The sequence below is a fragment of the Salvelinus alpinus genome, chromosome 29 (genome assembly GCF_045679555.1).
Source record: "Salvelinus alpinus chromosome 29, SLU_Salpinus.1, whole genome shotgun sequence".
Lineage (NCBI taxonomy): Eukaryota > Metazoa > Chordata > Actinopteri > Salmoniformes > Salmonidae > Salvelinus > Salvelinus alpinus.
In genome coordinates, this window is record NC_092114.1 from 44,169,915 (window position 1) to 44,196,476 (window position 26,562).

The following is a 26,562-nucleotide window of genomic DNA, read 5'->3' on the forward strand; positions in this document are numbered from 1 at the left end:
GGTTAAGGGCTAAATATATCTTTTTTATAAGTAATGTGAGTAACTCACACATCTTTGAGAGAGAGAGATAGGGAGATCGAGAGGGGTTAGACAGATGGAAAAATATGTGTTGAGAGATGTTGGTTGGAGTGCATTCTTTGAGGGGGAGTGACATTTCATATGTTATTGATGGTTTTAACGGAACCAACAACCCGTGAACTATTGACCCTTTCGCATCTTCACATTTGTGTCTACAAACATCCCCATCTACATTTCCACGATTTCTTCCATCTTCTATACACTAAATCCCTCTTCCTTTTCTCTCTCTCTCTCTCTCTCTCTCTCTGCAGCCTCCTCTCTCCTCTCCCTCTCTCCCCCTCCATGTGGCTGTGTTCCCATTAGTGTGGATTTATGGTGTGAGAGTCAGGGCTCCCTGCTCACATCCCATTTATATCTCTATTCCAGGGATGGGAACGTGGGGCCCCTGTGGGCGTAGAAGAGAGACAGAGGGATCGAGAAAGAGGGAGAGCGGGTGAGAGGGAGAAAGAAAGAAAGGGAGGAAGGAATAGTGTGAGAGAGAGAGAGAGAGAGAGAGAGAGAGAGAGAGAGAGAGAGAGAGAGAGAGAGAGAGAGAGAGAGAGAGAGAGAGAGAGAGAAAGGGGTGGGCAGTGATGGAGAAAGAGGAGAAAAGCGAGAGAGTATAGCTTAAACGCCACCAGCGGCTCCAGTTAACCACGTTAACCCCATAGCCTCCCCGGAGAGACACTGCACACTGGGATATGGGAGACCTCCTACCCCCAGATAAAACAAACACACACGCACCACTCATCGTATCCGCCCCGCACATTAGCACCGGCCCGTGAAGCATGGCTGATTTGATGTGCTGTTTTGAGTGTGCTCGGGCAGTGTGTCGCCTCCTCTGACAATGAGCCGAGGCCCCTGGAGCGTGAAGGGAGCCCACGTCTATCAATGGGAGGCCAATTATCATGCTGGGCTAACTGGAACTGACGGCCAGCCACTCTCTCACTAGAGTAGTGAGTACACACAATATGATTCCTCACTGCCGAGCTACAGCATATTGTGTGTGGGGGGGGAGAGAGAGAGAGAGAAAGAGAGAGGTAGAGAGAGAGAGAGAGAGGAGAGAGACCTGGTGGTAGTACACAGTCCATTTAGGAAGGAGACTGGACATTTACTGGGGGGGGGGGGGGGGGGTTGTTTTGGGGGTCAGGATACATTTTATGTAGAAGGACTGACAAGCTCAGTTCTGGTGACTTTTTTAAAGGACATTCTACTCCAAAATGAATGGAAATGATTATGCTGACACTATCTAAAACTACATTTCCACCTCCAGAATATTATTTGGACCAACATATTGGACCATCTATATAGCCTATGCATGGTCCACATTATTAGCTGTGCTATTAGCAGTAAGCATTATCACCTGAAGCCCAACTGATGCAGCATAGTGGCTATAAATAAAAAGTCTGAATCATTAGCCATATCCAAAATGTGATCTTTAAACTTGTTGATTCCATTTTACTTCCTAAAAAACTTGCATAAACACAGGGAATATAATGTAGGCCTACCTGTTAGGGTAACTCGGGGTAAGCTGCCAACAGGGGTAACATGCCCCCTGCCTGTACTTGTCACAGAAATCACTTCATGTCACCATTGTTTCCCTCCAACACTTTCCCTGGTTGCCACTACTCTTGCTAAAAATGGCATCAAAAAAATGTAAGTCACTAAAAACAACAACCATACAGAAATACACAAGATAAATAATGGGATCAGTACTTTCCTATACTTTTCATATGAGGACTAGTGCAGTATGAGGACTAGTGCAGTACTCAAGAATTTGAGGTAGGGTGGCAGTTGGGGTAATTGCAATTGATCCGTGTTACATTTAGCCCCGCTTTCCCTTATGCCATTGCTAAAAACTCCAGGGTGGTGCAGTTGAGAAATAAATTGAGAAATAAATAAAGTAGGAATGGAAAGCTGGGATCCCCATCTTTTAAACAAAGGCTATTAAAACTGCTGTTCTTGCGAGATTTGTTGTGCTTGTCAGAATACACGTTTCCCTCATGTTTCCCTCTCTGACAGGTTTTTCTATTCATTACTTGTTTTGTTTGCAGAGGGAAAGTAAACGTGGACTGCTCTGTCATCTCCAAAGCGAGCCTCAGCAGAAATATTTGTTCATGTTCTATATTTTTGGGCCGTGGCGTCAATGATTTTGCCAATGGCGCAGCGCCACAGCTAAAAGACTGCAGCGGAAACACTGTTAGTTGAGTCCGTCTAAAAATCCACATCTATCACTCCACTGCTGGGATGCCTTGATAGTTTTACATGTTATGTTGTAGATGCCATAGTCATTTCATTGTCTTGAATTACACCATATTGGCTACTGTAAGTGTTTATAAAGTACATATGAACTATCACTGTAACTCCTAAAAGCAAGGTACCGTACATTAAATCATCCTCCAAAGAATTTTTTTATGTGTATTATTCATCTAAAATAAAGTGTCCCTGTACATTTTGACACACACCAAATGAAGATTAAAATCCAAGTGTTGAATAATCTCTGAGCTAGGGTGCATCTCTCTCTCTCCCTCTGACGTACTTTAGATTACCCCACTCTACACTAAACTCACTGCGTGACACACAATTTACATGCAAATTCACTGCCGCACACTAGCGATACAGTGTTGGTCCCTATTGAAGGTGACGTGAAAGAGGCTCTCTACTCCCCAGTATATTGTGCAGCGCCACATTCCTCCCTCCACTCCAGACTTGGCTTATGCCCTGGGCTTTGGAATTCACGTGTCCCGCCCTATCAATTTGCTTGCATTTTTAAGGTCAGAAGCTGAAATCTTACACAATAAAGGCATGGAGGGTCAACCTTGACCCATTACTTACAGCGCTGGGAAAGAGGGAGGTTATCCAAGGGAAAAGAGAAGGCTCTCAGAAGCCCCGGGATGAGAAATGAGAGGGTGCTAGAGGTCCCTGAGGAGCTCTGTGTGTGTGTGTGTGTGTGTGTGTGTGTGTGTGTGTGTGTGTGTGTGTGTGTGTGTGTGTGTGTGTGTGTGTGTGTGAATGCACACCGACCAGCATGTGTGGTTGACGGTGTGTGTGTGTGTGTGTGTGTGTGTGTGTGTGTGTGTGTGTGTGTGTGTGTGTGTGTGTGTGTGTGTGTGTGTGTGTGTGTGTGTGTGTGTGTGTGTGTGTGTGTGTGTGTGTGTGTGTGTGTGTGTGTGTGTGTGTGTGTGTGTGAATGCACACCGACCAGCATGTGTGGTTGACGGTCTGTGTTCTGTGTATCCAATTACTCCCTCTTTTCCTCTCTCTTTTTCCCCGTTTCTCCTCTTGAGTTTAATAAACAGATTTGTTCCTCTTCTGGATTGTCCGTGACTGGTATTTACCCTCAGCCTGCTCACCCTGTCAGTCTGTGAGACGCAAAAAAAAACAAAAAAAAAACAGCCCCCCCGGAAATAAAGAAACATCTCCCTCACATGTCTGGCTGATGGGAGTTGAATACAGCACTTGACAAAGAGGATCTCTGCTGCCTTGCTGGCTGCCTTCAGTAAGAGGAGATGGTTACGACACTTCAAAACCTCCAGGTGGTAAATGAGACAAACTTCCCGTTTCAGATGGGTAGAATGGTGTACACGGGGCCAATTTACTGAGCTAGCCATGGAGGGGGCTCTGCCGACACTGTGAACCACTGGAGAATGTTTATGAGTGTATTAACCGAGGATGATAAATCTATCGTATCGTATATATACGGCTGTGGCGGGCTGTACAGTATATACACACACCGAGGCACACATTTCTTCTGATTGGAGCAAGGGAAGAGCTGTCAGGGGTAGAGAGTGTTTGTATAAATGTGTGTGTGTGTGTGTGTGTGTGTGTGTGCGTGCGTGCGTGCGTGCGTGCGTGCAATCCAATCCACTGCAGATTGCCAGTCCAAGCAAAAGCCATTCCAACCAAGGCTTGATAAAAAAATAAAAACATTAGGCTACAGTAAAAAAATAAAAAAAATAAAACACTCAAATTATACTGGACTGGTCCTCCTACTGTAATCCAAACAAAGACAATTTGTAAATATGGACAGCCACCCGGTACTTTACATATCATATCCACAGCAGTATGTTTGTGGTATGAACACGTAGCAAGATATGAGGTCCATAGATGGAGGGAGCAGGCTACAGTGGTTTGTATGGGGCCTGTGTTACAGTAGTTGGTATGGGGCCTGTGTTTGCCCTCTCTGCCTGCCTGTGAGTGGATGAAAGGGCCTGTGCTGTAGCCTGGTAATTGGGTATGATTTATAGGGGTCCACGGCAGCAGTCACCGAGGACTGGCAGAGGGCCAACCACACTGCAGCCATGGTGTCAATATCAGCGCGCCAGTCCCCTTCAGCCTACACTGCTTGGAGGGAGCTATGACACTTTTGGTGTGTGTGTGTGAGTCAGTGTGAGTGAGCGAGGATGACTATGCAAGTGCAAAGTGCAGGGTGAATGCCTTTATACAGTGTTACAGTGCCTTCAGAAAGTATTCACACCCCTTGACTTTTCCACATTTTGTTGTGTTACAGTCTGAATTTAAAATGGATAAAATTGAGATTTTTTTTATTAAAATGGATAAAATTGAGATTTTTTTTATCACTGGCCTACACGCAATAAATACCCCATAATGTCAAAGTGGAGGTAGAAAAGCTGAAATGCCTTGAATCAATAAGTATTCAACCCCTTTTGTTATGGCAAGCCTAAATAAGTTCAGGAGTAAAAATGTGCTTAAACGAGTCACATAATAAGTTGCATGGACTCTCTGTGTGCAATAATAGTGTTTAACATGTTTTTTAAATGGCTGCCTCATCTCTGTACCCACATATACAATCATCTGTAAGGTCCCACAGATTCAACTACAAAGACTAGCGAGGTTTTCCAATGCCTCACAAAGAAGGGCACCTATTGGTAGATGGGTAAAACATTTAAAATGCAGACATTGAATATCCTTGTGAGCATGGTGAAGTGTTAATTACACTGGATGGTGTATCAATACATCCAGTCACTAAAAAGATACAGGCGTCCTTCCTAACTCAGTTGCCGGAGAGGAAGGAAACCGCTCAGGGATTTCACAATGAGGCCAATGGTGACTTTAAAACAGAGTATAATGGCTGTGATAGGAGAAAACTGAGGATAGATCAACAACATTGTAGCTACTCCACAATACTAACCTAATTGACAGAGTGAAAAGAAGAAAGCCTGTACAGAGTAAAAATATTTCAAAACATGCATCCTGTTTGCAACAAGGCACTAAAGTAATACTGCAAAAAATGGGGCAATTAATATTTTGTCCAAAAGTGTTAAGTTTGGGGCAAATCCAATACAACACATTACTGAGTACCACTCTCAATATTTTCAAGTATTGCGGTGGCTGCATCATGTTATGGGTATGCTTATAATCGTTATGGACTGGGGAGTTCAGGATAAAAAATAATGGAATGGAGCTAAGCACAGGCAAAATCCTAGAGGAAAACCTGGTTCAGTCTGGTTTTCACCAGACACTGGGAGATTAATTATCTTTTCAGCAGGACAATAACCTAAAACACAAGGTCAAATGTACACTGAAGTTGATTACCAAGAAGACAGTGAATGTTCCTGAGTGGCCGAGTTAGTTTAGACTTAAATCTGCTGCAATGTTGAACAACCAATTTGACAAAACTTGAATAATTTTGTTAAATAATATTGGACAAATATTGTGCAAGGTGTGCAATGCTTGTAGAGACTTACCCAGAAAGACACACGGCTGTAATCACTGCCAAAGTTGATTCTAACGTATACCGACTCAGGGGTGCGAATAATTATGTATATTTATGTGTTTCATTTTGAATAAATTAGCAAAAATGTCTAAAGACGTATTCACTTTGTGATTATGGGGTGTTGTGTGTAGATGAGTGAGGAAAATAATGTATTTAATCCCTTTTGAATTCAGGCTGCAACACAACAAAATGTGGAATAAGTCAAGAGGAATGAATACTTTCTGAAGCCACTTTATGTGCTTGTTTGTGTGCTTGTGTTAAGCACAACCGTTAGGCCCAGTTACACTAGAAAAACATAAGCAATTAATTTGTAGTGACGGGGGAGGGGGGGTAAACCGTTAAATATCGTAATTTTATTTTGGACGATATTATATAGATACTTTGACTCCAAATATGGGGGGGGGTAGCTAGCACTAGTTGCCTGCGCTAAAACTCTGGTATTTTTCATCCTATAGCTTGTCCTATAGCTTGTTCTCCATATTCTTTTTAAAGAGTGAGTCAACGTGTTTTCAGCACTTATTTCCATGACTGATAAAAACTGATTTTGTCATGCTCTCTCTTGTCCTTTTGCAGCAGACATATAGTGAGGAATATGTTCGGAACATCAAATTGCATAAAAAAATCGCAGTATCGAATCACAATACATATAGAATCACAATACATATTGTATTGGCAGTTAAGTGTCGTGATAATATCGTATCGTGACGTCCCTGGCAATTCCCAGCCCTATTAACAACGTGTGCTGCAAATCTCAGTTATGACTCACAAGACAAGCTGAATAATCATGTATACAGACATACTGTATACTTGCTGTACAGATACTGACTGCCCAACACAAAACCCCATACACGAAGGGTGGCAGAAAAGCCAGACCGTAAACATGTGTTCTTAAACCACTGTGTCTTCAAGCAGAAAGATACAGTGTGTCGTCCCATCCACTTCCTTTGTCTCTCTATCCCACGGTAAACCCATAGCCAGAGAAGTGAAGAGGAACTAATCTCCCACTGCCCTAAGGACAGATGCTAAAGCCAATGTCTCCTATTAGGAGGCTAGGCAGACAGAGAGATATCTATGGGGGGGGGGGGGGGGGGGGGAGACCGAGAGCGAGAGCGAGAGAAAAAGAGAGAGGTTGCGATAGAGAGAGAAATCAAGAGCTCGATTGACCAACAACAAAAAAAGAGAAGGAGAGAACAGGTCGCACAGTGCCTCCTTCCAAAATCCCTCTGGACTTCCGGTTAGCCTGGAGGTCTTCCATCCAGAGAAACAAAACAAAAGCGAGAGCTGGGCTGTAGGATGCAGCAGCACAGCCCGAGCAGCCCGAGCACCAGCCACTGAGGATGCCAGGCTATTTTTAAACACGCTGAATGGTCTATCTCAGAGTTTCCCAAAATTCGGTCCATGTTATAGCTTGTCCTCGATGTTTAGTTTTTAACATAGAGGCGACTCCTGTGTCTACGAACAGCGGACGACACGTACAAAATGAGATTTGGATCAGTGACCGAGTGTTTTTCTGCCACTATGAACACATATGGCTATCGCGTCAGTCTCACTACACAGCATTCAAGAGCAAACTTTGCAAAGGGAAATTGTGTGTTAGGCATAAGATTGACTTTGATGGTTGCTTTCATGATATCATTATATTATTAAACATTTCAGTTCATTATATTATCATTTTTATTGATTTATTTGACTATTTCTTTGTAGTTCATCTTTTATTTTGTGCACTTTGAGATTATTCTTGTGTAATGGAAAGCACGGTATAAATTATGGTATTATGGTATGGTATAAATTATATGGGTACATTATTTAGTATCTGTATATGAGTACAAGATAGACAGGTGCATTACTACTTTGCCATGGAGAGCAAGGTATTTACAGTAAAGGGCGTTCATGGAACCTACATTACATTATCACTCCTACACTGTCAACATGTAAACAGCTCCTTGGACAACCATGAACCTCAATAGCGGCAGGCATTAACAGTCGACTGGTGTTTAGGTGACATTTCGTGTTAGTGGGAGTGACTACGACAGCTTGGCGGTTGAAAACGATTGAAAATGTGAAAAAACGCAAATGTTTCATGGGGATAACTATGAAGGCGGCGAGTGCCGTGACCTGAGCCAAATAAAAATTTGACGGACATAAATATTTGGATTGATTTGTCATCATTACATTTACAGCCGGCTGGGCCGCGTGGGAGGAGAGAGTCTGCCGAGACACAAGATCACAGAATTCCATCGCCTCCAAAACTATATCCAAAACTCCCAAAGCTATATAGTTCTCCCCGAGCTCTTGAATCTGTTTTAGGAAATGGTCACAACACTCAAAATCATACTAGCACAAACACAATAAGAAAACTAATTGGCTACTGTTTTATAATGGATATTTTGATTTTCATTCCTGTGCAGTTACACTCAATTGAAACGGACTATACACGGAACAGTTGGATTTATTCAATTGGTTTATTCAATTTACTTTTGGTTACCGTAGCTTGGGTACACTCTGCTGCGTTTTAATATATTGTGACTGATAGGATAAGTAGGTAGCTCTCTGTTCGATTCTCCACAGTGTGCAGACTGAATGGGGTGGGGAGTTTTGTGCAGATTGAATGGGGATTTATTCTGTTAAGTAGAGCTGCAGTGTTGCTGGGAGAGCAGGGGTATCCCCTCTCTCTCTCGCTCGCTCTCCTTTCCTCTCTCTCTCTAATTGGGAGCCGCATTCCTCAGGAGTCAGTTGTGCTTCTCACAGGAATCCCAAACACAAACAGAGGCGAGGTTGGGGGCACAGCCCGCTCCTGTGTGACCTATCTCTCGCCCTCACTCCCTCTTTTTCTCTCCCCCTCCCTCACTTTCAGACATGTGTCTGCCAATCCAGTCACGAGCCTGACAACATCCCCACCCTCCCTGCTCTGCTGCAGTCAAACAAAGGACACACACACACACACACAGTGCTATCCGAAACACATACGCAACTTTCGTACACACGAGCACGCACGCGTGCACACACGTCTTAATAGGTGATAGACCAATGCACTTCATGCATTAAAGTACAACATATTCCTCCTCACTCATCAACATCTCTTCTGCCACACACATCCATCCGCTCACGTAAGCAGACATACACAGAGCACTAATAGCTGCCGTTCCATCGAGCTCCATTGGCTGCAGGCAAAGAAGCAGGGCCTGGGTGGAGGAGAGTTATTGCTGATGTGCAGGGAGGGCTGGGCGGAGAGGAGGCCGCTCCGCTCCCGACAGACCATTTGTTCTGCCATTCTTCAGCCAAAACAAATTTAAGTCTCTCCTACAGAAGGTCAACTGTGCTCAAATTCATAAATAAGGGGGTAATTGGCGCAAGAGCCGGTGGCGAAGCTCAAAGGCCACCGCCGTCCTGTCCCGGAGTTACAGCCCACTGACCAATGGGGGAGGCAAACACACTGTGTCACACACACACATACACACATATCTACTGTATAGTTGTATATATAGTTGAATTTGAGTAATGTCTGTACCGTCTGCCTCATAACACTGGGTATGCTATATACAGACTATGCTAGAGCTGGATCGACTCCCTTATCAAGCATTCCAAACACCCCCTATGCTATGGGACTGTGAGTGGCTGTACAATCCACAATAGAGCTAGTTGTGTGTGTGTGTGTGTGTGTGTGTGTGTGTGTGTGTGTGTGTGTGTGTGTGTGTGTGTGTGTGTGTGTGTGTGTGTGTGTGTGTGTGTGTGTGTGTGTGTTCATACGTACACACCTCTCTCTGTGTGTACAGAACAGTACGTGCCCAGGCATACTAGTGTATAAAGCGAGATAGATAGAATGCGATAAAAGGGGCCTAGCTGTCTGGTGTGTGTGTAGCCCCTCTCTCTAATTAGGGCACCACGAGCCAGTGAGGAGGAATTCCGATCCGCAACACTGCTTTTCTCTGGCAGCCTCACTCACACATGCGTAGTACAGAGGTACAAGCGTCTGTGTGCATCCTAACACACATGAACGCATGCAGACCCCCGACACCTGTCTTGAACATGCCGTCTTTCTTTTTAACATCTAAAACATCCATACCATCTCTGGAATGTCACTTTAGCCCCCCAGGGAATCTATTCCATGAGGCATCAATGACAAAAGCCAGGCTAGATGCTGGCACCAAGTGCCAGGCACTGCTATGGCAGATACGCACAAATGATGACAAACCAGCATGGAAACAATGACTGTTTCATTGTCTTTGATGGACTATTTTACTGCATTCCTCTCAAAGGAATGCACATGTTGTGAATTGCGCTGTCTGCTAAAAGGTATGAATTCCTCTCCTACACAAAAACAGACTAAGGTGCCCTCAAGTGGGCTGAATAGCAATATTGACTCCTGTGAGACATCGCTAACGTCGCTAACAATTCTAAATGTACGTTTCTTTAAGCCTGCAAATGTCAAATAAACTACTTGAACATGTATGTAGTTCCCAAACTGTAGTTTCAACTCAACTAGCCCCCCCCCCCCCCAAAAAAAATGCAGACCGTATCGAATGTATAGTTGAGTAACACAGAGCTAGAGGAAGATGGGAGCGCGCTGGTGTTAGTCACGGTCTTGTTTCGCTTCAGGCCTCAGTATTCAAGAACCGTGGAACCATCATCCTCCCTCCTTCTCCCTCCTTCCTCCCCCTCCTCCTCTCCCTCCTCCCCCTCTCCATCCTCCTACCTCTCCTCCTCCTCTTCCCTGTTAAGGGCCATCGGGGAGCTGATGCAGTGTTGTAAGCAGAGTTTAGTAGGCCAAAGAAGACGATGTGCCAGATTCCAGCATCTTAAGCAACAGGCTCTCTCCTCTGTGGAATACTGCATTACTCAACACAAACCCTCTACATCCCACCCCACCGCCTCACACACTAAGCATACTGCAGGGTTTCATCATGAATAGGCAGTAGAGATATGTTGTGTGTATATCCAAATTGCGGACCGCAATACTATACGTAACCTATTGGAATGGCTTTGAGTATATATAGTATGTTGACGAAGAGGGAAAACTAGTTTGTGCATCTTAGTAAAGTTATTGTTGACATTCACAGAAGAATCCATCATTCTGACGCAATGGTTGGCTTAGAGACGGCAAGAAGTGACACATGAGAGAACTTTGGACAATGTGCAGTTCTGGGTGTATTGTATTGGCATCCCTTAGCGGCCCTTGAAACAAGACTCTCCCAGTACGTTAGGGGAAAGAGTGTTAGACATCCCTGGGCAGGAATCTATGCCATCTATCCCCATGACTTACTGGAAAAAGAGGAACGTCCTGAACTTTTTCCCAGCTCTCCCAAGTGGAGTTCAAACCGGTGTGGGTTTCGAGCAATTTGTGATTAATAACATGAGCCATACTGGGCAGCCGGCGAGAAAGAAGAAAGTGTGAAATAAAAGAAACAAAGAGACAGATAGCGTAAGAGAGAGAGAGAGAAAGCATAGTGCTGTTGTACATCAATGCTATAGGCTAGTGATGGGGAACCCTGCCAATGGGGGAGAATTACAGTGTTTGTCCAGCCCTTGGTAGGTGGTGTGATTTATTCATGAGATAAGTCACCAGTGCTGTGGAATATGAGAGTGTCACGTTGTAATGTTTCCTCCCTACCGCAGTGACTCAGGTCTGCCATGCCCTCACTGGGGAAGAGTTTACTGGGTGCAAAACAAGGCAATGGTCAGGGATCGGGCATGTGTTTTCTCGGAGTGGAAAATGTCACTCTGACAAGAGTCTGTGACAACAGTAGGTATGTATTTTTTTGTCAGTTATATATAAAAACGTATTCAAATCTAGCTACAATATGGGCTGCATTACACATGCAAAAGTTTATATGATGCGCTCTAGATTTATTTTCTAGGGGGGAGAAATATCCACCAGTGAAAAATTATAAAAACGATTCAAGATTTCACAAGTTTGCAGTTTCTGTACATCCATTTGTATTGCCTATTGCATTGTGTTTCATAAAACATGGCAAGTTATGGGGAGAGATAAAAGATGAATTCAGCTCCGGTGGTCTCGTCTATTGTATATGCTAAAGTGTTTCTAAACTATTTATTTACCCTCCAATGGACTCTTTCCCTCAGACGATAGCCACACGCTATTGTTGTGCGCCGCTGGCCCTCCATTCTCTCTGTGAATGTGTCGGGCCAGGCTCTGAGGGAACAGCGACCCGCCCATTGTCCTACCACACAGATTACCACATGAACAGGAAGCTCCTTGGCGCTGCCGGCAGCCAGCGGCAGGCCCCCGCTAAATACCCAAGACAGGAGACTCATTGTGGAGGGAATGGCGGACGGGTCGGTCAACTACCACGGACGGACGATTAACATGACAATACGGCCCATGCAGCGTTAAATGTCTGTACGACGCATGCGAGTCAGAGGAGAGGGATACCACAGAAAGCAGCCGTCAGACACAGGGTGGCCTTCCTCTAGGGGAGGAAGTGAGGGAAGCTGGAAATGCATTATTAATCAATTCGAGCCGGCTTCACACCCTGCGGGTACCCAGACATCTTCTGCTCCGATCCCATTCGCCCCGGACACTGTTGGAAGCCGAGTTTTAGACCGCATTTCAAGTGGCACCCTATTCCCTTTAAAGTGCACTAGTTTTGACCAAGGCACATACGGATCTGGTCAAAAGTAGTGCACTATGTAGGGAATAAGGTGCCATTTGGGCACAGGCTTGAACTCATCCTGAAAATACCCGAGGCTTGAATGATTGTGAAATCATGTGGTTTCGGGTTTCAACAGCCTTTGACAAGGGAGCTATGCTAGCTCATACAATGGGGTTTGAAAGATACAGATGACGTCCCCGAGTGATATGACTCTGGACATACGTCTGTCGGACAACTTGATGTTCTGTCCACATTGAACGCTGTAGCTGGATCGGAGGTGTGGGGGCGATGGAGGCGAGCATTGGGAAAGTCTACACAACTTTCCGAGAGCACAGAACTGCAGCCATATCTAACCATGCTACTGGTCATTTGAGCTTTAAGTAACATATTACTGCTATGCTCCTGTTAGTCCTAAATGACCTATTCTATTATCCCACAAGAGTTGTGACTGTGCTTGACGAGAATGTGTCCAGTACCCACAACAACATATCCTTCACCCAGATTAAAATGTATGCATGAATGACTAAGTCGCTTTGGATAAATGGCATATTCATTGGCAAGAAAAAGTATGTGAAACCTTTGGAATAACCTGGATTTCTACATAAATTGGACATAACATTTGATCTGATCTTCATCTAAGTAACAACAATAGACAAACACAGTCTGCTTAAACTAACACACAAACAATTATACGTTTTCATGGCTTTATTGAACACCCCGTGTAAACATTCACAGTGCAGGGTGGGATAAGTATGTGAACCCTTGGATTTAATTCCTTAACTCCTTTGGCAGCAATAACCTCAACCAAATGTTTTCTGTAGTTACCAATCAGACCTGCACAACGGTCAGGAGGAATTTTGGACGATTCCTCTTTACAAAACTGTTTCAGTTCAGCAATATTCTTGACCCCGCATCACCGGGGGCAAACTACCTGCCCTCCAGGACACCTACACCACTCGATGTCACAGGAAGGCCAAAAAGATCATCAAGGACAACAACCACCCGAGCCACCGCCTGTTCACCCCGCTATCATCCAGAAGGCCAAGGTCAGTACAGGTGCATCAAAGCGGGGACCGAGAGACTGAAAAACAGCTTCAATCTCAAGGCCATCAGACTGTTAAACAGCCATCACTAACATTGAGTGGCTGCTGCCAACATACTGACTCATCTCTAGCCACTTTAATAATGAAAAAAATTGATGTAATAAATGTATCACTAGCCACTTTAAACAATGCCACTTTATATCATGTTTACATACCTTACATTGCTCATCTCATATGTATATACTGTACTCTATACCATCTACTGCATCTTGTCTATGCCGTTCGGACATCGCTCATTCATATATTTTTATGTACATATTCTTATTCCTTTACACCTTTGTAGGTGTCCTGGAGGGCAGTTAGTTTGCCCCCAGTGATGCGTTGTGCAGACCTCACTACCCTCTGGAGAGCCTTACGGTTGTGGGCGGAGCAGTTGCTGTACCAGGCAGTGATACAGCCCGACAGGATGCTCTCAATTGTGCATCTGTAAAAGTTTGTGAGTGTTTTTGGTGACAAGCCAAATTTCTTCAGCCTCCTGAGGTTGAAGAGGCGCTGTTGCGCCTTCTTCACCACGCTGTCTGTGTGGGTGGACCATTTCAGTTTGTCCGTGATGTGTACGCCGAGGAACTTAAAAAACTTTCAACCTTCTCCACTACTGTCCCGTCGATGTGGATAGGGGGACGCTCCCTCTGCTGTTTCCTGAAGTCCACGATCATCTCCTTTGTTTTGTCGACGTTGAGTGTGAGGTTGTTTTCCTGACACCACACTCCGAGGGCCCTCACCTCCTCCCTGTAGGCTGTCTCGTCGTTGTTGGTAATCAAGCCTACCACTGTAGTGTCGTCTGCAAACTTGATGATTGAGTTGGAGGCGTGCATGGCCACGCAGTCATGGGTGAACAGGGAGTACAGGAGAGGGCTGAGAACGCACCTTTGTGGGGCCCCAGTGTTGAGGATCAGTGGGGTGGAGATGTTGTTTCCTATAGGGCGAAAGTCATTTAGCTCAGTTACCTTAGCTTTCTTGGAAACAGGAACAATGGTGGCCCCCTTGAAGCATGTGGGAACAGCAGACTGGGATAGGGATTGATTGAATATGTCCGTAAACACACCAGCCAGCTGGTCTGCGCATGCTCTGAGTACGCGGCTAGGGATGCCGTCTGGGCCGGCAGCCTTGCGAGGGTTAACACGTTTAAATGTTTTACTCACGTTGGCTGCGGTGAAGGAGAGTCCGCAGGTTTTGGTAGCGGGCCGTGTCGTTGGCACTGTATTGTCCTCAAAGCGAGCAAAGAAGTTGTTTAGTTTGTCTGGGAGCAAGACATCGGGGTCCGCTACGGGGCTGGTTTTCTTTTTGTAGTCCGTGATTGACTGTAGACCCTGCCACATACCTCTCGTGTCTGAGCCGTTGAATTGCAACTCTACGTTGTCTCTATATTGACGCTTAGCTTGTTTGATTGCCTTGCGGAGGGGATAGCTACATTGTTTGTATTTCCAGCTTTATGCAAGTCAACAATTCTTAATCTTAGTTCTTCTGAGATCTCTTTTGTTCGAGGCATGCATGGAACACAAGCATTTCGCTACAGCTGCAAAAACATCTGCTAAATATGTGTAAGTGACCAATACAATTTGATTTGATTTGATCAGGCAATGCTTCTTGTGAATAGCAAACTCAAATTTTGTGAGTGTTTTTTATTGGGCAGGGCAGCTCTAACCAACATCTCCAATCTCGTCTCATTGATTGGACTCCAGGTTAGCTGACTCCTAACTCCAATTAGCTTTCGGGGAAGTCATTAGCCTAGGAATTCACATACTTTTTCCAACCTACACTGTGAATGTTTAAATGATGTATTCAATATAGACAAGAAAAATACAATCATTTGTGTGCTATTAGTTTAAGCACACTGTGTTTGTCTATTGTCGTGACTTTGATGAAGATCAGATCAATTTATGCAGAAATCCAGGTAATTCCAAAGGGTTCACATACTTTTTCTTGCCACTGTATTATTAGATTTGACATTTTAGTCATTATATTATTATCAGGGGGAGAAGTAAGGCAGCGTTTTACCGGTAAAATATGAGCCTGTCACAATAATGAAAACAAAATGTCAAAACTGTAGGCTATCAGACCATTATTTATCATCACCGCATGTCAGAGGCATGACAAATTAGCGAATGGACTTGAAAACGGTTGGTATAGCCTACGCTCCAAAATGTGATGTGGTTAGACGAGAACACAGACATTTTGCCCCAGGCAGAGATGAGTGCCCGACACCGAGACGCGCGAGGACAGCAGTGGAGTCCTAATGACAGTCGCCAAATGTCATTAGACTTTGTGGTGTTTTGTGTAACGGATGTCTCTTTCTATTCACCACTGTTTGGTGGCTGGAAATATGTTGCGAGGTGGATGAACGTGTGCGGTGGCCCATTTTCCAAACTAAACCGACAAAGACGCACCTCCAACATCACATAACAACTCACATTATTCTGCCCCAAAAACAACAACTTCTCTCACCCAATGACATGAGGGCTTTTTAGGTCAGCACTGATGCTGTCCCATGATAAGCTAGACGCTCTCTTTGCTAGACGCAGGGGCGCTAAATATTGAGCTTTTCCATGCCCAGCACGCCTCTCCAGGGCCCTGTTGGAGAGACGCAGCACTGCGGTACTCCACCAATGCTGCATCGAATTCATTCAACATAAATAATGTAGTCTACGGTAGAAAGAGTACACTCTTAGAAAAAAAGGGTTCCAAAAGGGTTCTGTCCCCATAGAAGAACCCTTTTTAGTTCCAGGTAGAGAAGCCTTTTTGGTTTCAGGTAGAACCATTTTGGGTTCCAAGTAGAACCCTCTGTGGAAAGGGTTCTCCATGGAGCCCAAAAGGGTTTTTACCTGGAACCAAAAAGGGTTCTTCAAAGGGTTCTCCTATGGGGACAGCCGAAGAACCATTTTAGGTTCTAGATAGCACTTTGTTTTCTAAGAGTGTTGTAGCCTATGTGTTCTCTCTGTAGCTCATAGACTGGTGACCAAATGTATTACAATGTCTTGAGACACTTTTTCAATCATTAACGAGGAGAGAGAGTGCAGGTCAACTAAAAAAAGGCAAGCAGGCAGACATCAGCTTTGGAGTGGCTGTGGCGTAATGAGAAAGAGGTGGACGGCAAGTGGTGCTGAAAGACGTGAAAGACGTGACTCTGAAAGACGTGACTCTGATGCATACGGGGATATATTGATTTATGTATATGACGTTCTGAGGCTGAGCTACGGCCTTCGATGTTTTCGAGGAGGCAGAACATGGACTTTGCTTTTCACTTCCTGAAAATAGAAGACGCTTAAGCCGACAACAGAAGTGCTTCCCTAAAAGCTGCATGGGTTTAAACAATGGACGAGTGGAAAGCAGTTGAATCTTACATTTTTATGCGTTGGTCTGGCCTCTGTCTGGGAGGAGAGGTAACTTTTGAAAGTGCAATGCTTAGATTCATAAGGATGTCTAATGTTACATTATTTGCAAACAGCAACCGTTTTGTTGCAAACAAGACACTGGAGAAATATGATAAGAGTGGCTATTTCTCTGTCCCTTCTTCCCTGAAAATTGTATATTTCACTATCCACCTTTCTTTTGAGACTTTTTCACAGCAAAATCTTCTCTTGGCTGCAAGCTGTTTTTTCCCCACCAATCAACGCACAAATAAACATAAAAAACGAATTTAACAGAGACATTGGTGATTTTATCAGTGTAATCAGATTGAAAATATTAGGATATGTTATTGACATTGAACTGATTATATAGCCTACTAAGCAGATGTGTTAAAAAAATTGTTTAATTTGTAACATAGGCCTATGAATTGGGCTGCTAATATGTTCTGCTTTGCCGACTAAGGCCAAACCTATTGCCGACCCCTGCTGTACACTATTCTAGTTTAGCGGGGATGGAAGGGGGGGGGGCAATTTTTTGTCTTTTTGCACTCGCTTGCACACACAGGAGGTCCCATACCGGGAAGAAATTAAATCCACTTTCACCCCTGATTATTATGATGTATTAATCCAATAATAGATACAAAACTGAGTGTGTGTGTGGCCTTGATCGCATTCTTACATCATGACAGCATATCTTTGAATTCTTCCCATGGTATAAAACCATTCTTATTTCTGCTGGAACACTGCATAGACAGCTGTGTGTACTGTCTTGTGGGAATCATCAATATCATAAATGTCCAAAGTAGAAAAATAATGAGCAAGTGAGAGAAAACTTCTGACAAATAGACACCTGTTAATCATTTGCTAGTTTTCCATCGAATTGGCGACAGATTTTCACACGAACATTCAAAAGTCTGCATACAGAAAGCACGTGCATTTTCCCACCACTGGTGTTTTCACCCAGCTGACTTGTGGATTAAAATCAGTGTGTGATGACGTGGAGATGGATAGAGGCATGGGGGGTGGGTGGTAACAAGACAAACTCTGTTTTCGTGTGCACACTAAACCATTTTGTTGTGTTTATTTAAAATTGGGAACACTGGATGTCATGTCAGATAAAGGGAATTTGAGCTATTCTGGTGACAAAAAAGGGGCTGGGCTAATGTATATGACCAAACTGAGAGCCAGTCGTTTTTCTCTTCGTGGCAAGAGAGACAAGTCCAGCATTCATTTCCTTCATTCCTTGCAACCAAACAATAAATAACCTAATCAGAAGACTCTTAAAAGCTCTGCGCCACAATACACACATATCTCTCTCCCCACCCCACTCTTCCACTCTTAGCTGCTATAACGGATTTAAATTCCGGGAAAGAACAGTCATTCACATAAGTAATCAGTTTCATGAGCTCTCTCACTCACCGACTTATTCGACAACCCCGCCACATTAGACAGTCACTGGTGAAAATAAGAAAAAGGATAACGCATCCAATTATTTGTGCATAATGACAGCTCTGTTATCCACCGAGGCAGTGCCTCACAGAAAAAAACAATTCCCCTCTTCTCTCTATGCATCTCAAGTACTCAAAATGGCCAGGAGTAACATTTGGCCATTTTCATTCGTCCAGAGTTATGGCCCATTGGCACCGTCTCTGAGATATATTTATGGTGGGAGCGGGGGACATTAGTGAGGTGTTCCCCTAAAAGCTGGTACATTGGCAGGCCTTGGTGGCGGCCATCTCGGGGTCATGTATCGGGCACTGGAGCTTGGAGGAGTCGTGGACCGCAGAGTTTATGAGGAGGCTTCCCTCTGTGAAGCGCCACTGGCATCCAACGGCATGCCCTTCAGATGCACAACGACTCATTAGCTCACCTCCAGTCAGGAAATAAATCCTATAATGACATGAGTCGCTTACAAGGTCTCCAAGGCACCCAGACTGTATATTTGTGAACCCCAACAACATACCCCTGGAACGACCCCTTCCAAAATGGAAACGTTGATAAATCAATGCAAGATGAATCCAATATATGATGGAATGAAAGCAACAATAACAGAATCCTGGATACTAGTCGATATACGGGTTTTGTAGCAGGCAAACCGCTAACAGCTCGGGTTTTCAGGTGCCTTGGCGGTGTGCTTTTGCCCTCCACCACTTCTCATTGTCGATGGGTGCTCTTAATAATTCATAGGCTTTAAGAATCGGCAGGCTCTAATTGGTGGGCCGCTGTAATCCTCTCAGCACTGCGGGGACCGAGGCTCAGTGGCAGTTGCTTTTCACAGGGAAGCCGAGAAGAATTGAGACGCCTTTTTTTCCAAAAAGGAACCCAGTTTGAAGATAAAAGGCCTCGCTTGAAATCGAAACAGCACCGTGAAGCAGCACACAAGTTGTGTAGAGGTTGTGGTTGGGTCGGTGCTCCTTTCACACACGTTGAGAATGCGAGATGGACCACTCAGGACTCTCCAGGACTCCTTTTGAAGTTTGGTGTTATGTCAGTCAGTGGGTCTGTGTAGAATCTACTAGAGACAAAATCGTGTCGACTCACATCCGGAAAATTACACTTATGTTGCTCTGTTGTAGAATTAGGTGAATGGGCTTACCACCAATTCCACCTAACAACACATCTCACTCCTTGCAGAGGAGAGAGAGCTAGCGAGAGGGAGACAGAGAGAGAGAGAGTGAACAAAGACCAGATCACTGAACATGATCCTCCTGCATGGTGGCTCACAAGTAATCACATGATCACGAGTGTGTGTGTGTGTGTGCCAATCCATCCTGGGTATCTCAGGGGGATGTGAATCATGCTGCTGGTGCTGTCAGTCACAGGCAGGGCCCCTTAGGGCAGGCAACCTCTATTAACTATCACTCTCCTCTTACTGTGTTACCATGGAGCCGCATCACAGTATCTTTGCTTGAGCAAATCCCATCTTCATCCACCCTGCTATTTTTCTAATCTCCTTCGCTATTGGCCCTAATCATTTGGAAATCTTGATTTGCAAGCAGAGGCAGACTAAGCACACACAACTTCTCAGCAGATTCTCAGCAGGTCGTTGGTGCTTGATCACTCTTTTCTGCCTGTTTCTCAAAGTCTCCCTCTCAGTCTCCTTCGGTCCCTAACTCAATCTCTCTATGTCTAGCTTTTGACTTAGCTATGTCTGTGCTACACTCTGCTACCACTCTCTCTGTGTTGCATCTCTTTCTCTCTCAGCCCCTCCCTCCCTCCCTCCCTCCCTCCCTCCGTTTGTCCCGCCTCCACCCTCCCTCCCTCCTCCTCTAATAGCTCAAATTGAGTTCAGTCATGAGAAACCCTTCTGTGTGTTTAAGTCCTCTCTGGCTTTCCCCCGCTTGTTATCCCCAGAGTGGCTTTCTGAGGCGCTTAGGCAGCAAGGTGCGTGGGTAGCGGATCTAAGCGCCTGCCGGGTTTGCAAACGACTAGACCTTCACCTGGTGCTTTTCACCTTGAGAGCCGCCGACGATCCGCTTGCAACCGCATTGTGCGTCTGCCCGAGCCGAACTCCATCTCTCCCTCCCTCCCTCCCTGCACTCGCTTTTATCAAATTACCGGGTGCAGTGGCACCCTGTGCTGCGTTTAAAACAGACTTAATATGTCTTGGTGTGGTGTGGACAGCTATGCCTATGACACTGAGTCCCAGATAGTTACCGCAAACGGAGGCCAAATGGAGAGGAAACAAATAGCAAAATGAAGAGCGTTACTCTGAATGACTCATTAACCATCCAGCCCTTGATGCTCAGTGTGATTTCAGCCTTGCTCAAAATGCCTTAAGTATGTCATTTGTCTGTTCCCATCGATTCCTTTCTCCCCCAACTTGTAATTGAAAAAGAGAAGAAAACGCTATTCAAAACCATGGGAGAGAAGTTAGACATTGCTGGGTGACAGCATAGCAAGTCGGTGGATGGGAATCATTGAATCCAGATGAGTTGGAGTGAATGCGCTGCATTCAATGTATCACATTCTAATTGATTACTGTAGCCCTGCAGATAATGATTTCTTCACAAGTCAAGTTGTTTAGAGATTGTTTAGAGGAGAAATCATGCATTTTCTCTTTCCCCTGCTCAAATCTAATGGTTGGGGACCAAGACGTCTGATCCGATTCAACATTTGTTTTGCCATGACTGCCAGCGAGCCCAAGCTTTCTAACCGGGGTCACTGCGAGCGAAAACAAATTCGGTTTTATTAGGGCAATGAGAGGCTCTTTGGGGGCCAATAGTTATCAAAGAGTGCAACTAAAACACACAATATCCCAGCGAGGAGATTGGATTCCTCCTGCACCTCATCGACACAACACCGGGTCACTCCCCAATTTACACGGGTCACAGCTAAAACAGCGCCACAAGCAAGCATTGACTTTCTCCATTAGCTTCCCATCTCTAATACTCCGGGAAAAAAACAAACGCCTAATGTTAAGGAGAGGAAGAAAAAAACAGATACAGCTGATGACAATTAATTGCCCAACTGGAATCTTTACAATGCAGCATGTGGAGCATGTGGTGTTTTATCTAGTGCTATTGATGCGTGAACTATTAGCATAACAGATACCTCTCGACAATGTGTCAGATGTATTTTTGTAAATGTACAGGGAGAAATCTCTCACAACTGTATCCTGGGTCTCATGTATGCTTCCAAACAAATGGATTTCTTTAAAGCCAATTTATTAGGTGGACTCTCTTAGCAACTGACAACTGTCAACAATTCAAGTTGATAACGTTGTACTTGTATTGTGTGTCAATAGGGCTGACCCCAATTAGTCGACTGGTCAATTGTTTGGTCCATAGGCTGTTGGTCGACAGCCTACACTACCAGTCAAAAGTTTGGGGTCACTGAGAAATGTCCTTGTTTTTTCAAGAAAAGCACAATTTTTGTCCATTAAAATAACATCAAATTGATCAGAAATACAATGTAGACATTGTTAATGTTGTAAATGACTATTGTAGCTGGAAATGGCTGATTTTTTTATGGAATATCTATATAGGTGTACAGAGGCCCATTATCAGCAACCATCACTCCTGTGTTCCAATGGCACGTTGTGTTAACTAATCCTAAAGTTGATCATTTTAAAAGGCTAATTGACCATTAGAAAACCCGTTTGCAATGATGTTAGCACAGCTCAAAACTGTTGTTTTGATTAAAGAAGCAATAAAACTGTCCTTCTTTAGACTAGTTGGGTATCTGGAGCATCAGCATTTGTGGGTTCGATTTCAGGCTCAAAATGGCCAGAAACAAAGAACTTTCTTCTGAAACTCGTCAGTCTATTCTTGTTCTGAGAAATGAAGGCTATTCCATGCGAGAAATTGATTGCCAAGAAACTGAAGATCTCATACAACGCTGTGTACTACTCCCTTCACAGAACAACGGCTCTAACAGAATAGAAAGAGGAGTGGGAGGCCCCGGTGCACAACTGAGCAAGAGGACAAGTACATTAGAGTGTATAGTTTGAGAAACAGATGCCTCACAAGTCATCAACTGGCAGCTCATTAAATAGTACCCGCAAAACACCAGTCTCAACGTCAACAGTGAAGTGGTGACTCCGGGATGTCTCAGATTGTCTCAGATTGGCCAATAAAAAGAAAAGATTAAGATGTGCAAAAGAACACAGACACTGGACAGAGGAACTCTGCCTAGAAGGCCAGCATCCCAGAGTTGCCTCTTCACTGTTGACGTTGAGACTGGTGTTTTGCGGGTACTATTTAATGAAGCTGCCAGATGAGGACTTGTGAGGCGTCTGTTTCTCAAAATGTTGTCAATTTAGTCATTATCTTTAGTTTAGTGCGCTCCTGTCAATGTTGAGTAAAGACGCACACCTGATTACACATAGAAGTAGGCCTATAGGCTACCTGGCCTGCGCGCAAATGTAGGCATATAAATGTGCTCAATTGGGGATCTGATTATATTTCTGATTGGCTTAACACACCACCACTAATGAGCTGTGGAGCATCTCAAAGTAATGTTTTCTTCAGCTCAAAATGCAAGCAAACAAAGTCTGTTACAAAATTGTATCTGAAACATCTTTTTCATCTCTTACGTTTTTTTCCTTTGGGTTATCTTGATTTCTGTCTCCCTCTTCAGTCATTTGTGTCTTATTTCATCAAACGGTGCGCTTAAAGCATCAGACAAGCTCAATGCATATACTTGATTTTATTAAAACACATAGGGTGTGTCTATATATATAGAAGAATACACATTTAAAAGTCAATCGATTTGTCGAAAGAACAAACGACTTTCGGTCGACAAAGATTTTCTTTCGTCTTGGACAGCCCTAGTTAATAGGGAATATAAAGTCAAGCCAGGTGGTCCTCTGTTGAATTCAAGAGGTTTGTTTTTGCCGGCTCTCAAAATTAGAAGCAATGCAAAAAAGTTATGACAGGCAGGCTTAAGTAAAAATGAGTAAATATCCCTCAAAATTTTTCCGTTAAGGTCAATTCGTTATGGGTAGAAGCACTACAGCACACTGCATAGCAATCATGCCCTCTCTCAAGTTATTGAATGAAGACATGGCCAATGGCAGAAAGAAAGCCATCCTGAAATATACTACCTAGTGTTTTATTAGATTTTTAGCATTTTCATTTTCTGGGCAAAGTGATATGTTTAGGGAGGGTAGACAGGGTGGCTATTAGACTTGATATAATTTCAGTGGTGGCATATTTGGGAGCATGTGTGAGTTGCAGTGTGGGTAAACTGTGCACGGTATAGGATAGGCCTACAGCCACAACCACAGCCTCATTTAAACACTGCTCAGCCTAGAGTGACTTCCAAAAAGTTTATACTCGGGATAAGGTTATTCGGGGTAGCCCTCAAAACATCTGAAACAGCAGTTAAGACGACAAATTAATTTCATGCTTACAAGTGGGAAACGAAAGCCAACATATGCAACCAGTTTGAAGTTCACTCAGTCGTTACGCATACTACATACTAAAAAACAGGAAATAGTCGGTGTTAAACAGTGCATCCACTCGTACGTCGCAGAGACATGTATGAGCTAAAGCCCATCGACAACCATGGCACGCCATCCATGACGGTGCAGTACAATAATCCACACTTGTGTTTCCTACAGAGCACTTGAGCTCCAAATAGCAGTATAACTTTCTCTGTCAGTGCTTCTTGAACAATGAAACATCACATGATCTTTCTAACTGCTGTCATACAGATTTATCAAGCTGGCAATAATGAATGCTAAACTTACTGCTGTACAAAACACCATGGAGACAGAATGCTGCTTCTCTCCAACAAAAACAAAATCACGGTAGGGCAATTATCCGTGTCCATTCTAACGTAATATGGGAAGAATATGAGATGGGTGGGAGAGAGAGGTGATTTTCATGCAGTGTGGGGGAGGGAACAAAGTCGCGGGTGTGTGTTTGTGTGTGTAGCCATGGGCTTTGGTGTGTGTATGTTTGGGGTTGAAAAGAGTCCAGCGTATGAGCTTTGAGTGTTGTTTGTGTCTTGGAGAGGTTAGTTCAAAGGGTTTTTGGAGGATAGGAGTAGAGCAGATCTACAGTGCCATCAGAAAGTATTCGGGCCCCGTGGCTTTTTCCACAATTTGTTACGTTAAAGCCTTATTCTAAAATGGCATAAATAATTTTTTCCCTCATCAATCTACACACAATACCCCGTAATTACAAAGAGAAAACAGGTTTTTAGAAATTTTTGCAAATGTATAAAAAATATAAAACAGAAATACCTTATTTACATAAGTATTCAGACCCTTTGCTATGAGACTCGAAATTGAGCTCAGGTGCATCCTGTTTCCATTGATCATCCTTGAGAGGTTTCTACAACTAGGAGTACACCTGTGGTAAATTCAATTGATTGGACATGATTTGGATATAAGGTCCCACAGTTGACAGTGCATGGTGCAGAGTAAAAACCAAGCCATGAGGTCGAAGGAATTGTCCTTAGAGCTCCGAGGGGAAGGGTACCAAAACATTTCTGCAGCATTGAAGGTCCCCAAGAACACAATGGCCTCCATCATTCTTAAATGGAATAAGTTTGGAAACACCAATACTCTTCCTAGAGCTGGCTGCCCGGCCAAACTGAGCAAATGGGGGAGAAGGACCTTGGTCAGGAAGGAGACCAAGAACTCAATGGTCATTCTGACAGAGCTCCAGAGTTTCTCTGTGGAGATGGGAGAACCTTCCAGAAGGACAACCATCTCTGCAGCACTACACCAATCAGGCCTTTATGGTAGAGGGGCCAGACGGAAGCCACTCCATAGTAAAAGGCACATGACAGCCCGCTTGGAGTTTGCCAAAAGCCACCTAAAGACTCTCAGACCATGAGAAACAAGATTTTCTGGTCTGATGAAACGGAGATTGAACTCTTTGGCCTGAATGCCAAGCGTCACGTCTGGAGGAAACCAGGCTCCGCTCACCATCCCTACGGTGAAGCATGGTGGTGGCAGCATCGTGCTGTGGGGATGTTTTTCAGCGGCAAGGACTGGGAGACTAGTCAGGATCAAGGGAAAGATGAACGGAGCGAAGTACAGAGAGATCCTTGATGAAAACCTGCTCCAGAGTGCTCAAGACCTCAGACTGGACAAAGACGCTAAACCTACTCATGCGTTGCCAAGACAACGCATGAGTGGTTTCGGTACAAGTCTCTGAATGTCCTTGAGTGGCCCAGACAGAGCCTGGACTTGAACCCGATCGAACATCTCTGGAGATACCTGAAAATAGCTGTGCAGCGACGCTCCCCATCCAACCTGACAGAGTTTGAGAGAATCTGCAGAAAAGAATGGGAGAAACTCCCCAATTACAGGTGTGCCAAGCTTGTAGTGTCATAACCAAGAAAACTCAAGGCTGTAATCGCTGCCAAAGGTGCTTTAACAAAGTACTGAGTAAAGCGTCTGAATACTTATGTAAAAGTTTTTATATATATATAAATTAGCAAACATTTCAAAAACATTTCATTATGCGATATTGCGTGTAGATAGATTACATTTTTGTTGTTGTTGTATTTAATCCATTTTAGAATAAGGCTGTAATGTAACAAAATGTGGTAAAAGTAAAAGGGTCTGAATACTTTCCGAATGCACTGTATGCATAGTGCTGCTGTATGGTGTTGTGAGCGTTAGGCGTGAGGGGGTCATGTAGGAATGTGCAGGGGGCGTGAGGAGGCTGCAAGGCAGGTAGGCCAGTCAGGGTGACCTCATGCATTTGGCACAGACACAGGCTATCAGGTTTCCCCAGTGCAGATTCCAGCTTGCGCTTCACAGAACATTTCCCAGGGCCCTCTCCTCCGGCCTGACTCTTTAGAAGTGTGTGTGTGTGTGTGTGTGTGTGTGTGTGTGTGTGTGTGTGTGTGTGTGTGTGTGTGTGTGTGTGTCTGTGTCTGTTTGTCTGGCTGTGTGTGTGCTTGTGAGTGTACTTGTGCATGCGTTGTGTGTGTGTGTGTGTGTGTGTGTGTGTGTGTGTGTGTGTGTGTGTGTGTGCGTGCGTGCGTGCGCGTAAGCCTGATTGTGTGCCACTCTGCTCAGTGAACTCAACGAGCTATGCAGTGCTCCCACCCTCTCTCACAACACAGCACCGTTTCCCCCCTCCTCTTCAATGCAAGTCCTGCCAGTTTTCATTTCTTCAAAAGTTGAGTGTGTATGTTTATGTGTATTACCACGCTATGTACGTATGCACGCACCATCTGGGTGCGTCCCAAACGGTACCCTATTCCCTATGTAGTGCACTTCTTTTGACCAGAGCCCT

The 26,562-nt window shown here is 44.3% G+C and overlaps 1 protein-coding gene across 3 annotated transcripts in view; it reads right to left on the bottom strand.

The window, feature by feature from the left end:
• LOC139558804 (RNA-binding motif, single-stranded-interacting protein 3-like) overlaps positions 1 to 26,562 on the bottom strand; it is a 351,557-nt gene that overhangs the window by 183,333 nt on the left and 141,662 nt on the right. The window lies entirely within an intron of this gene.